This window comes from Macrotis lagotis, chromosome 2 (genome assembly GCF_037893015.1).
Source record: "Macrotis lagotis isolate mMagLag1 chromosome 2, bilby.v1.9.chrom.fasta, whole genome shotgun sequence".
NCBI lineage: Eukaryota > Metazoa > Chordata > Mammalia > Peramelemorphia > Peramelidae > Macrotis > Macrotis lagotis.
Window position 1 is genome coordinate 258,146,325 of NC_133659.1, and position 14,249 is coordinate 258,160,573.

Sequence of the window (14,249 nt, forward strand, 5' to 3'; positions counted from 1 at the left end):
GGGGGGCGGGGGGGCGCGTGCGCCTGCGTGCTGGAGGGCGGCTGAGGGTGTCTGTGCGGGGCGCCGCGGGCGCGGGGGGCCCGAGGTGCGGGGGGAGGCCGGGCCGCGGGGCTGGGGGCCGCCGCGGCTCGGTGGTCTGGCCCCGGCCGCCGCGCACACACGCGCGCACACACCACACACACACACACGCGCGGTCACATTGGACAAAGACCGGAGGACAGGCGCACACTGGCACCCACGACGCCCGCGCGAGCCCCCGAGACCACAGGCACGACCCAGGCACGGACACCCGTGCGCGGGGACGCAGGCACCGACAGAAACTCCCGCACAGTTTCGTGCACGCAGTCCCATCTGTGTCGCTGCGCCCCTGAAGGTCCTCGTCCAGGCGCCACGCGTGCTCGCAGATTGACTGATCCATTCATTCACCCACTCTTACATATTTGCACACAGACACGGGACATGCGCAAACACACATGCCCTCGATTCTCTGACCCTATTTCATAGCCCCGACCTTTCTTTAAGAAGTTCACCCCGTTCTAGCTAAAGCAAAAATCGGGGAAAAGGGGACGGGTCCCTGAGTCTCCCCTCTAGAAGGCTGGAGGAAAGAGAGGAGTGCAGGAGATGGTCAAGCTGAGGGAGCTTGGGCAAAGGATGCGAGCAAAGAATGAAGAAAGGGAAGGAAGAGGGGAGAGAAAAACAAGAGTGTAGAGGAGGAACGTGAGGGTGGGGGAGGGATGGAGAACAGAATTGGGGAGGTTTGGGGGTTGCCGAGGAACTCGGAGCTACTTCAGAGTGCAGCGGTAGGCGAGCATACTCACCGTGCATGGGTCTGCCCTTCACAATCCTCCCTGCATCAGATGCCTCGCTGGGCTCTCCCCATCTAATTAACAGGAAAGGAGCAATCAAGGCGAAGGTGTTAATTTGCTGATGCTCATTAGGAGCTCTTAGCACTGAAGCTGCTGAGGTCCTGATGTTTTTAGATTATTGGGAAAGAAGGTAGTGATGGGCAGAGGGAGGAGGTTAGAGTTGGGGAAAGTGGAGGAGAGTCAGTCCGTATCCTTGAGGTGGAATTCGGTTTCTAGGTTTCCACACAAAAAGCTAGAGCCGAAACTCAAGAGAGGATGGAAAAGGAGAGGCCCCATGGGGAAGAAGGAAGAAAAAAGAGAAATGGGAAGATTGCAATTAGAAAAATAAGACAGTCCATTTGGGAAAGAAGCCAAGGCAGGAGAAAGGGGGGGGGGTGAGAGGTGGGAGTGGAAAAAGATTCAGAAACAATGAAGAGACAGGCTAGGGACTGGGGGGGGGCGGGGGGGGCGGGGAGAAGAGGCCAGAGAGCTCAGTGGCCAGATAGAGGAACCTGGAGCAGGGAAGATCATACCTCCTTGTCCAGTAACACCTAGAAACTCTTTGGTAGATGAGGCCTTTTGGTAGGTAGAGTCTATGGGCAGCCACTGGATGGCAGCAATCACCATAAGACTTAGAAATCTTAGTGGGGCAATACTGGGTTAGAATTCTGCAGGATGAGATCTTTTAGAAGGTGCAAGAGTATCTGAATTCCTGGATCCTAAAGCTTCTTGGAGATGAACCCATCTCCAGACATTTGTAATTTTCTCATAGACCCAACCCTAACAGAATTGAGTGATATATAAAATTCCTTTCAAGTGACTTTCAATAATGGGCTACAAATTGTTTTAAATAAAATGAATATTATCTAGGAAGCCTTTTTAGGGAGGAGGGGATGGTGAAATGAGAGTTTGTAAGGAGGTCAAGATCAATTCTGAGTCACCATGCAATAGTAGTAGTATGAATCCAAGTAGGACCAGCTCTTATCCATTCTATCCAGGTGAGAAAGAGATTCTTCTAGAGATCTCCAGGGGGAAGAATCTGAGACCTCCTTCTGTGGCAGATTTTCAGTTTTATAACCTCAGCTTTTAGAAAGGTCTTTATTTTATTTTATGTTTTCCAAATACATACAAATTCATCTTTTTGTAAGCTTTTGAGTTCCACATTTTTCTACTATCCTCCCCCCTCCCCATGACAACAAGCAATCTGATATAGGTTATTTCTATATTAATGGTTATTTCCATATTATTTCCAAATTATTTCCATATTAACTATGTTATAAAAAAAAGAATCAGAGAGGGGAGGCTAGGTGGCACAGTGGATAAGCACTGGCCCTGGAGTCAGGGGTACCTGGGTTCAAATGCTATCTCAGACACTTAATAATTACCTAGCTGTGTGGCCTTGGGCAAGCCACTTAACCCTATTTGCCTTGCAAAAAAAAAACTAAAAAAAAAAGAATCAGAACCAAAGCCCCCCCCCCTTTTCACATGGGAAACCATGTGAAAGAAAAAACATTAAATAAGTTTTAAAAAGTGGAAATAGCATATTTTGATCTACTCAAAATAGTTAATAGACAACACATTGTTGCTGTTCATATATACAATGTTCAAGGAAGACTTTTTTTTTTGGTTTTACTTAAATCCCTCACACAACATTTTAAGACAGTTTCTTTTCAGTCCACATGGAAATGAATTCTGTCTTGACTTTTGTAGCACAAAAACTAGCTAACTGCTCAGGGATTCTTCTTCTTTCCTCCCTCCTCTTCTGTCCCAGGTCTTTTTCTCTTCCATGTTAAAGGATCCAGAGCTTCCCTAATTCTCTTCCATAGTAGTCCCCCCTGCATTCAATGTCTACTCATTCCCTTGAATTCATTTTATTTCACCTCCAAAAATTCTGTTAGAGGCATGAACCTAGAGATCAAGTCAATCAATAAAGTTCACAGTTCAGTGCTGTGGATATAAAGGTAAAAAGAGCTCAAAGAGCTCAGACCTGTCTAATAAGAGATAGTGTGCTTACTACTATGTCCAAATAAACGATTATACAGAATAAATTGGAAATAATCAACCAAAAGGAGGTGCTAGAATGAAGGGAAATCAGGAAAGGCTTCTTGTTAATGGCTCAAATTCTATTTAATTCAATAAATCATTATATAAAAGCAAACTAGTGCTGAAAAGTTGGGTGTGTGTGTTTTTAAACTCCTCATCTAGTTCTCCATCTACTCTGGACCCAGAAATTACGCTACCACTTTACATAAATTAAGCATCTAGGACCTCAGAAATGGGGAGAGAGGGAAGTATAGGTTATCCAGGGTTGGGAGAGGATCTTCAGTTCTGATTTCCAATTCTTCTCCTCCCCTTCCATCGTCAGTGGTCCCTCTCCCCCCAAGCGTGAAATCACAGGCTGCCCAATCTGTCTGCATTGACTTAATCTGCCAGCTCAGCAAATGCAGAGACTATTAAGGAGTTAATTAGTGGGCTGGTAGGAGGGGGCTGCAGGATCAAGAAACAGATTAGTTATGATGGGCACACCAGTTCTACCTCTTTCATACCAGATATACCACCTTCCAGTGACAAAGGGTAGTAGAAACAGGATTATGGGTTTTGGAAGAAGCCTCTAATCTCCAACATGGATGAACTAAAACCAGATTAATCCTGTGCCTAGGACTCTTCTTCTTCCTCTTCTCTCTCTTACATTCATTCTTCCTTTTCTACATTTCCCTATTCCAGGATCTCTGATTTAGAAAAAAATCCCACCATCCTTTAACTCTACTTTTAACCTCTTCCTATCTCCTCTTTTTGCTACTCTTCCTCTCTCCCTCTTCGGCATCCTGTTCTTTCCTTTCTTTTTTTCCCCTTGTCCTTCTTCCTTCCCCAGCTCCTTCCTCAGCTCTTTCTAACTCTGCTCTTTTCTGCTTTCCCTCTCTTCTCTTTCCCCTTCAAATTCCATATGCCTTTCCCCTCTCTGCTTTTTCTCTTCCATTTAGTGCCCCTCTTCACTCTCTTTTCTTTCTCCCTAATCTCCTACATCTTCCCACACCTCTCTACCTCTAATTTTGGTCTCAGTAAATTTGCTTTACAAATTGGTCAACAAGTCTGTGACTATATATTGGTACCACTGCCTGTATTTGAACAGTGTTATGTCCATGTTCTCTGTACATATAATTGTGTGATGGAGGCTCTGTGTATTTATTATTTATATATGTTTCCATTGTTTGCTATGTTTCTATATACTTATTTCTCACTATATCTGTCTATTTTCTGTGTTCCTGATTTCAATGTCTGTATTTCTTTCTGCATCTCCCTCTCTCTCTTCTCTTTCAAGGGTCTATCCATGGCAATCGTGTCCTCTACCACAACCACCAAGTGGAGACAGATGGTTATTGTTCTCATGCCACATTCTCTGATTTGTGGCCTCAACATGTCATTTGTATTACAACAGTTTCTGGGGTGGGGTAGAGGGAAGGTGGAGGTGATAGAACAGCAAAGAAGTAAAAATAAAGAGATTATACTATAGAGACAGGCCAGAAGAGATAGACAAAAAAAAAACAAGAGACAGAAAATTAGTCAGAATGAGAGACAGAGAAATAGGCTAAAAAGAACAGAAAGTAAACAAGAGGGGAAAGGGATTGAGATATAGGGGGGAAATGAAAGAGATATAAGATCAGTGTTGAGGGAGAGGAATAGGGCAAGAAACACAAAGACACAGAGAATTTGGGTCAGACTACTTCAGGAAGTCTTCCCTGACTTATGGATGATTTTCCCTTCTTCCTCCTAGACACTACCCTTTAACCACCACCCTCTTCTCCATTCATGGTCCAGGTAACAACTATATCCACCACCCCCTAATTCTCTTTTCCTTGTTGGTCTGCATCTTTCTTATTCTATCTCCTCCATAAACCTGAATATCTCCCCATTGTAGACACTGTGTCTTATGTCTCTCTGAATAAGAGATGGGATGGGGGCAGAGGGGACAGCAATAAAAGAGGAAAGGACTTTACATTTAGAGATATTCGATCAATAGACCCATTGGATTAGCTCTGCATGACCCTTGAACATAGTAGGTGCTAGGTAAATATTTGGTGAGGATAACAAGGACTCCTGAGGACTAGGTTGATCCTGGAAATGCTTTAGGCCTGAGAATTCTGCCTTCTCCCCACAGTGGTGTGGGGAGCATTCCCTGAATCTACCTGTCTTTTGCCTAGGAATTCCTTATAACCCAGTCTACTAACTAGAGCTTCTCCAGTTAACACATATGTAAAGGTGAACCCTTTGAGAAACCTGCTGGTCTTTCACCGGTTTTCACCCTATTCTGACCCCCTACCTTCCCTCTTTTGAAGGCAAGCAATCTTGGTGCCCTCGGCCAGGCTCTAGAGCCAGAGGAGGCTGCATCCAGTGAATAATTCATGGAGCTGGGAGGCCTGTTATCTCCTCTGCCGAGTCCCACACAAGGGCCCCTGGGCTAGGCTGCCATCCCCGCCTCGCCTCCCTCGGCTCCATGCTTTATCTCCGAGCCCAGCTTGTAATGCAGCCCGCCATATCACAGGCAGTTGGGGAGATTAATTTTCTGGTTTTGCATGGGATGGGGCAGGATGGGGAGGGGGGTGAAGTAAGGAAATGGGAGCAATGAAGAGGTGGTGGGATGCAGAAACTGGGATCGTTTTGATTTCAGACTTCAGCTGCTTAATCCTTTCCTAGGTCTACAAAAAGGAGAGGAAGAGAGTGTTTGAAGCCAAATTTCAGCAACAGAAGCCCCAAAAGAGGAAGGGAGGTGAGGGCTGAACAGACACGAGAGGCTGTTTAGATGCTTCTACAAAGGGAAGATACACTCCAATACAGGGCTATCAGTTTTTCTGAACTCAAGCCTAGAATCATGCAAGCAGTCTTTGGAAAGGATTCAGGAATAATCTTGAACATGATTATGCACACCAGTACATGTATGTACAGATTTACGCACACAAATATGCATGCATTTTTACTCATACCAAGAAGGGACGATTAGAATTATTTTGTCACCAATTATGCTCTACATATTCCTGCAGTTAGCCTTGTTTCCACATACAACAGTGTGTTTATGTGTACATAAATAATTAACTTGATTTATGTAGTGATCTCTAGTTCTATGTGCGTACTCATGCTGCTCCCTCCCCTTTAACCCAGACAGGTGATTGATCCTCTTTCTCATGCCACATTCTATGATTTTGTAGAATCACATTTCATTTGGGCTTGAATAGCTTCTGTGGGGAAGGGGGTGAGAGCAGGAAGAAGTGGAGGAAAGGGAAATATCAAGACTGAAATAAAAGAGAGAAACTAAAATCTGGCTCCTTATGGAAATGTTAGAGTAAGTTACTCAGATCTAGGAGTGGCTCCACGGAGGGGTTTTGCTGGGTGGGATACTTATGCTCAAACAAAACAAGGGAGCATATGTCTGCACAAATTAAAGGGCAAATTTCTGACAAATCTGGTGATGTAAAAGGTCTTAGATAAGTCCAGTTCCTCTGAGAAAGATCTCAGCAATGATAGGAAAATGAACCAGATGGAGGAAGGATTTAATTTTAAAAAAATAATAAAAATAAAAGGAGAGAGAGAGAGAGAGAGAGAAAGAGAGAGACAAATATCAAATATCAATAAACTCTTCTACCCAGTATAGGAATGGGAAAACTCTTCTGGAAGATCTGAAACCAGCATGATCTACCATTAATGGTGGCTGATGTTAAAAGGATTTTGATTCCAGACACAGAACTTGACAAAGCCATTTCTCAAAGGAGATGATTGTCCAAGGGGACTATCAAGTTGTTCCAGGAGGTTTGAAACCAGCTCCATGTCCACTGCCTGGTCAGGGTCACCCCCATGAGGCCAACATCCTAATCAGTGACTGTAGAAAGAGACAGACATGGGGTGGAAGATAAAAGGTATATCTGGCCACCAGGAAAAAGAGGTGTGATAGGGATTGCCAAGGTTTAAAGCAAAAGGCTGGGCATGGTGGCGGATCTTGAGGATAAGCTCCTGATTCCAGGCTAATAAAGTGAAAGAAAGGAGGATTACGACTTGCCATTCCCCACCTCCTCCCTTTGCCCTCTGCACCCCTGCAACCCCCCACCCCCATCCCAGAACTATGGCAGGGCCCCAGCAACATTATTCTGTTTTCAATGGGGCCAGAAGTGTGGAGCCTTCCCATCCAATAGTGTAGGGGGAGGGTAGAGCCTCAAAGTCCCAATGAGGAAATGAGGTTGAAGATACAAAGCAGAAATACTAGGTGCTAAAAGAAGCAGAAAAAGTACATCTAGAAGAGAGTAATTCCACAATAAGTATAAACTATGTCCTGCATCCCAGATCTGTGATTTTGGCATTGCTTCAAGTGACTAGGAATGAGCAGGACAAGCTTGACTACATGGTCACAAGTGCCAGGGACCTCTGGGCTTGGAAAACTATTCATCTGAACCCAGAAGTAAAGAGGCCCTATTCCTCCCTAAGCAAATGAAATCCTTAAATCCCACTTTTATCTTTCTTTCAAAAAGGTTAATATTTTTAGATGATTCTTCCAATTTCATTTTCTCATCCTCTTGTCTCATAACTCCTTGCTCTAAGAACTGGCAAGAGAGGCAAAATACATTTTTTAGTAATGCATGAAATTAAGATCTGGTCTGTATCTTTTGTAACTGCAAAAAATAAGAGTTAAAACAAATAAAAAAAGAAAGAAAAAAAATATTCTCTAATCTTACAGGTCCCAGTCAAACCTTCAGACTCTTTCCTGGAGTTTCCCTGCTTTTCTCCCTCCTTTCCAGAGTGGAATTAAATTGCCATGTGGAGGGTATTGGGGATGGAACATGTGAGTGTGTTGGTGAGGGGTAGGGGGTAGGTGTTTGTGGAAGGTGGATTTAGAGATGGAAAAACCAATACCTGAAAAAGTCTAGTAGACAAAATAGGTTTTGATTACAAGAAAAAAATTGATTGCTTGTTTTTTCACTATCCCTAAACTGATTGGCTACTGAAGTATCGTGCCTCTGTTTCTTTCCTATCTCTATTCTTCCCCAGTAAATCCTATGATTTAATTTAAGGGGGAAAAAAAATCTTGTTATTTCTATGTCTAACATCTCAGACATCTGACCCATTCTCCATTCACACAGTGAACACACCAGTTCAACCCTGATCACTTCACTACAGGACTATTACAAGAATGGCTTGATTATAAGAACTTCAAGAATAAGGACTTATGTGAGAGGCTCTGTGCAAGGTTGATATCAGGGGATAGAAAAAGAAAGAAAGAAAGAAAGAAAGAAAGAAAGAAAGAAAGAAAGAAAGAAAGAAAGAAAGAAAGGAAGGAAGGAAGGAAGGAAGGAAGGAAGGAAGGAAGGAAGGAAGGAAGAAAGAAAGAAAGAAAGAAAGAAAGAAAGAAAGAAAGAAAGAAAGAAAGAAAGAAAGAAAGAAAGAAAGAAAGAAAAGAGAAAGTCAGAAAGAGACAGATGGAGAGAAAGAGATAGTCAGAGAGACAAACAGTTGGAGAGAAAGAAAGAGAAAGAAAGAGAGAGAGCAAGACAGAGAGAGAAAGAGAAGGAAGGAAGGAAGAAAGAAAGAGAGAGAAAGAAAAGAGAAAGGAAGGAAGGAAGAGAGAATGACAGGAAGGAAGAAAGAAAAAGAGAGAGAAAGAAAGGAGAGAGAGAGAGAAACAAAGAAGAGAGAAACAGAGAGAGAGAGAGAGAGAAGAAAAGAGGGAGGGAAGGAAGGAAGGAAGGAAGGAAGGAAGGAAGGAGGAAGGAAGGAAGGAAGGAACATTCACTGATATCCTATTGGGAGACATAACAAGTATGTATATGCATACATAGATTTAATATATCAAAAATAAATATAAAATCATGAGATAGTTAAATACAAATTAGACATGGAAGAAAGGAAAGACCAATTTCTGCAGTAAAGTTTTATTATAGAAGACACTCTAGACGATTCTCATTGGAAGAGAAGGACTACTGGATAGTGATGAGAGAGTCAGAGGAGATGGAGTGACTTGTTTGAGGAGCAAGGAGCAGGACAATTTGACTGGGTCTTAGAATAAGGGAGGGGAAGGGAATAAAATATTTATATAGAGCCTTCTATTTGCCAGACTTTCTGTTAAGCACTTTTACAAATATTACAAACATGAGCCTCCATACCCAAACCAGGGAAATATAAGGTAAGGGGGGAAAAAACCCTAAAGATTAATATTTCTAATAAATATTTCTGCAAAAAATTGAATCAAATACTACCAAAGGGTAATATATTAAACAGATTATACTTTATGAACAGGTTAGATTTCTACTAGAAAAACATGGTTGAATTAACATTGACAAATCTATAAACATGACAGACCATAATAATGATGAAACAAAGTAACAATCATATCAATAGAAGCAGAAAAAACTCTTGATAAAAGTACCATACACCAAAAAGCATAGGAATAAATGATACTTTTCTTAAAATGTTAAAATGTATACATCTGAATCTAAGTGCTAGCATTATCTGTTATAAAGAAATGCTAGAGGTGTTTTCAATGAGATTAAGGGTAAAGCAAGGATGGCCATTATCACCACTATTATCTGATACAATTCTAGCAACATTAAAATAAGAAAAGATAAAGAAATTGAGTGAATAAGTATAAGGCAAAAAAGAAACAAAATTATCATCATTGGAACATGATAAAATGGTCTATTTAGAGGATGCTAGAGATTCATCTAAAAATTAATTGAAACTAAAACTTCAGGAAAGAAGTAGCATATAAAACAGACCCACAAATCATCAGCCTTTCTATATTTACTAAGAAGATGCAGCTGGGAGTGAAAGAAAAAGAAGCTTCATTCAAAATATTTACATAATCTACATAAAATATCTGGGAATCAACCTTCTAAGACATGCTTAAGACTATATGAATTCAATCACAAAATAGTCTTTAGAAACTAAAGGGTTTAAATAACTGGGAAGATAGTAATTGCTCATAGCTGGTCAGTGCCAATGAAATAATGAGATGATACTATGTAAATTAATTTACAGACTTCTGAGCCATAGAAATCAAACATTCAAGGGAGTTACTTTATAAAAATTAGTCCAATAATAAAATTCTTTTAGAGGAACAAATAGCCATAAAACTCAAGGGAAAAAATAAAAATAGTAAAAAATGAAAGGAGGCTAATATTACCAGAGCTTGAACAATACTACGAAGTGATAACTGTCAAAATTATTGGATGCCTTTAAAAAAAATAGAAAAAGTAGACCAAAAGAATATGTAAGATAAATAAAATCCAGAAGCACTTGAACTTAATAACATAGTGATCAATAAACCCAAAGACACTCAGAGACAACTGGAATAAGAAATCTGTATTTGATAAAACTTGATAAAAGCTACTTGATAAAAACTTCTTGTAAAATCAGAAAGTTATCAGATTTTTAGAAAGCAGAAATTAGGTTTATAGTTTAGATCATTATTTCATATTATACTATAATAAGCTTTAGAGGAATACTTGACACAAATTAGAAAAGGTCATACAAACAGAAGAGATGATATTCTCTTTTTTAAAAAATTCAATTTGGGGAGGAGCCAAGATGGCGGCATGAAGGCAGAATTCCCTGACAACTCCAACCCCCCAACCCCCCCCCCCCCAAACAAACAAATGAAGGCTCTAGCCAAAATTTGGAGGGGCAGAACCCACAGAAAGACTGAGTGATACATTTTCTCAATCCAAGATAACTTAGAACGTCCATGGGAAAGATGTGTTTCACCAGGACCAAGGACTGGAAAAAAAGCCAAGGCACAGCCCAGCCCAGTGCAGCCCAGACATCACTGGCAACAGCTAGAAGGGGTGGGGAGAGAACTCAGCTGCATCTGGAGCATGGAATGAGGAGCACCGGCTGCAGAATCTTCAGCGAGAATTGGGAGAAAGCAGCCTGCACTCCCCAGAGACGGTAAGGGAAGTCTGCAGAGATTTCTCTGGTAGGAGTAGGACTCTGCCATTTGCCTACACTCAGAGTTTGCTGTTTGGGCTTCCATACTAAGATAGCTGAATCTGCCTTATAGCCTCAGGGCAGAGGGAAGTACAGGGTCATCTACATATCAAAGCACAGGCTAGAGAGCTTAAGACCTTGGAGGATAAAGGTCCCAGTCAGGTGTCCCCCCAAAAAAAAACAACCCCAAAGCCTTGGAAGTGCTGTAAATTAGCCTTAGACTGAGGAAATGAGTAAACAACAGAAAAAGAAGGATCTGACCATAGAGAAATCACTTCAGTACCATGGAAGATTGAAACACATACTCCTCAGATGATGACAAAATCGAAGCTTCTGTATCCAAAACCTCCAAGAGAAATAGAAAATGGAGGGCGGCTAGGTGGCAGTGGATAAAGCACTGGCCCTGGAGTCAGGAGTACCTGGGTTCAAATCCGGTCTCAGACACTTAATAATTACCTAGCTGTGTGGCCTTGGGCAAGCCACTTAACCCCATTGCCTTGCAAAAACCTAAAAAAAAAAAAAAAGAAATAGAAAATGGGCTCAGAATGTGGATGAGCTCAAAAAAGACTTTGAAAAGCAATTAAGGGAGGTGGAGGAAAATTTGGGAGGAAAAATGAGAGTGATACAGAAAAAATCATGAAAACCAAATCAAAAGCTTGTTGAAAGAGATACAAAAAAATACTGAAGAAAATAATAATGTTAAAAATCAGTTTAGGCCTAATGGAAAAAGCAAAACAAAAGACAAATGAGGAGAAGAATGCCTTAGAAAGCAGAATTGGCCAGCTAGAAAAGGAGATAAAAAAGCTCTCTGAAGAAAATAACTCCTTCTAGCTGTGTGGCCTTGGGCAAGCCACTTAACCCCATTTGCCTTGCCAAAAAAAAAAAAAGAAAAAAGAAAAAAAAAGAAAATAACTCCTTCAAATGCAAAATGGAACTAAAGGAAGCTGATGACTTTGCAAGAAAGCAGGAAGAAATAAAACTCTTCCAAATAAGCCAAAAATTAGAAGAAAATGTGAAATATCTCATTGGAAAAACAACTGACCTTGAAAACAAATCCAGAAGAAATAATTTGAAAATTATTGGACTATCTGAAAGCCATAACCAGGAGAAGAGCCTAGACTTCAGTTTTCAAGAAAAAATACAGCAAAATTGCCCTGAGATCCTAGAAGCAGAGGGCAAAATAGAAATCAAGAGAATTCACCAGTCACCCCCTGAAAGGGATCCCAAAGGAAAGCTTCCAGGAATATTATAACCAATTCCAAAACTCCCAAATCAAAGAGAAAATTCTAAAAGCTGCCAGAAACAGACAATTCAACTACTGAGGCTCCATAGTCAGTATTACACAGGATCTGGCAGCATCTGCATTATGGGCTTGTAGGTATTGGAATATGATATTCCAGAACGCAAAAGCTCTTGCTTTACAACTGAGAATCAACTACCCAGCAAAACTGAACATCCTCTTTCAGGGGAAAAGATGGATTTTCAATGAAACAGGGGACTTTCAAACTTTCCTAACAAGACAACCAGAGCTGAGCAGAAAGTTTGATCTCCAAGTACAGGACACTGGTGAACCATAGAGGGAGTGGAAGAAAGGAACTATGAGGAACTTGACGATGCTGAACTGTTTGTATTCCTGCACAGGAAGAAGATATGGATAACTCATATGAATTTTCTCATTTATAAGAACTGTTGGAAGGAGCATAGATAGATAGGACATAGGAAGGAGCGGAATATAATGGTATGATGTGGTAAAGGTATGGAGTCAATGGATGATGGGGGAAAGTACTGGGAGGAAGGAAAAGCTGAGAGATTTCACATAAGAGTAAAAAAAAAAGCTTTTTCAATGGAGGGGAGGCGGGGGGGGGGGGGCAAGGGGGAATTAGCGAGCCTTCATTCTCATCAGAAATGGCTCAGGGAGGAAATGACATGCACACTTAATAGGGTGAAGAAATCTGTCTTGCCCTGGAGAAGGATGGGAGGAAAGGGATGGGATGAGGGGGAATGGGGAAATAGGTGATAGAAGAGAGGGAAAATTGAGGGAGAGGGTACTCAAATGCAACAAACTTTTGGACAGGGCCAGGATGAAAGGAGAGAGAGAGAACAGAATAAAATGAAGAGTAGGGAGAAATAGAGTGGAGGTTCAGCTAGTTATAGCAACTGTGGGAAAAATATTGAAGCAGCTTCTCTGGTGGACTTATGATAGGGAAAGCAACTCACCCCAGAGACAAAGCCATTGAAATCTGAACACAGACTAAAGTACATTTTTTTTTCTTTTCTCTCTCTCTCTCTCTATTCTTGACGTTTCCCATGTTCTTGTGGGGGGGGGGAGGTTTATGTTTATTCTTATGTTTACTCTTATAACATTCAATTTACATCAATGTATGACATAGAAACAATGTAGAGACTGTCAGACAGCCTTGGGGGGGGGGGGAATTGTACAATTCAGAGCCTTGCAAAAAATGATGGGTACATATCACTATTGTATACAATTGGAAAACAAATAAAATGTTTTAAAAATTCAATTTAATTTTGAATTTTGTCTCAGTTACAAAGATGGTTTTCAACATTCATCCTTTTTCAAGTTTTGAGTTTCTCATTTCTCTACTACCCTCCCTTCTCTCCCCCTTTCCCATGTCAGGGGTTGTACATGTACAATCATGTTTAATATATTTCCATATTAGTCATGTTGTGAAAGATGAATTAGAACTAAGGGGAAAAAACATGAGAAAGAAAGGAAGAAAAAATATTAAAGAATTTTTAATAGTGAACTTAGTGTGCTTAGTTCTGCATTCATATTCCATAGTTTTTTCTTCTGAATGTGGATGGCATTTTCCATAATAGATATCTCAGGATTGTCCTTCATCACTGAACTGCTAAGAGAAGTTGATCCATCTCACAATGTTGTGTTAATGTGTATAATGTTCTGATGCTGCTCATTGCGCTTAGCATCAGCTCAGAGAGCTTTCCTTTACAACTCTGGAGGAGAAAGAATTCTCAAGTAAGTGAAAGAGATGATCTTAAAAGCTAAAAATAGATAAAGACAAATAGATGGTGTAATGTATACTTTGATGTATTTGAATAAAAGACCTGAGTTCAAATCTGCCTCAGATACTTAATGTATATGTATAATCTTTAAAAAGGCACTTAACCTCTCTTAGTCTCAGTTTCCTCATCTATAAAGTGAAGATAATAAAACTATGATTGATGTGAGGATCAAATGAAATACAATATATGGAAAGTCCTTTTCAAAAGCTAAAGTTATTTAAAATTTTTGCACAAGATAAAAGAAAATTAGTTGGGTCAAAAATTTTTGCTGCAAACATGCCCTTATCAGGCTTGTGTGGCCTCAAGTGATTTAATCTATAAGAATTTAGAATATTTTTTCATTTGACTATAAATGACTTGGATATCTTCTGTAAACTGCCTTTTGCATAACCTTTA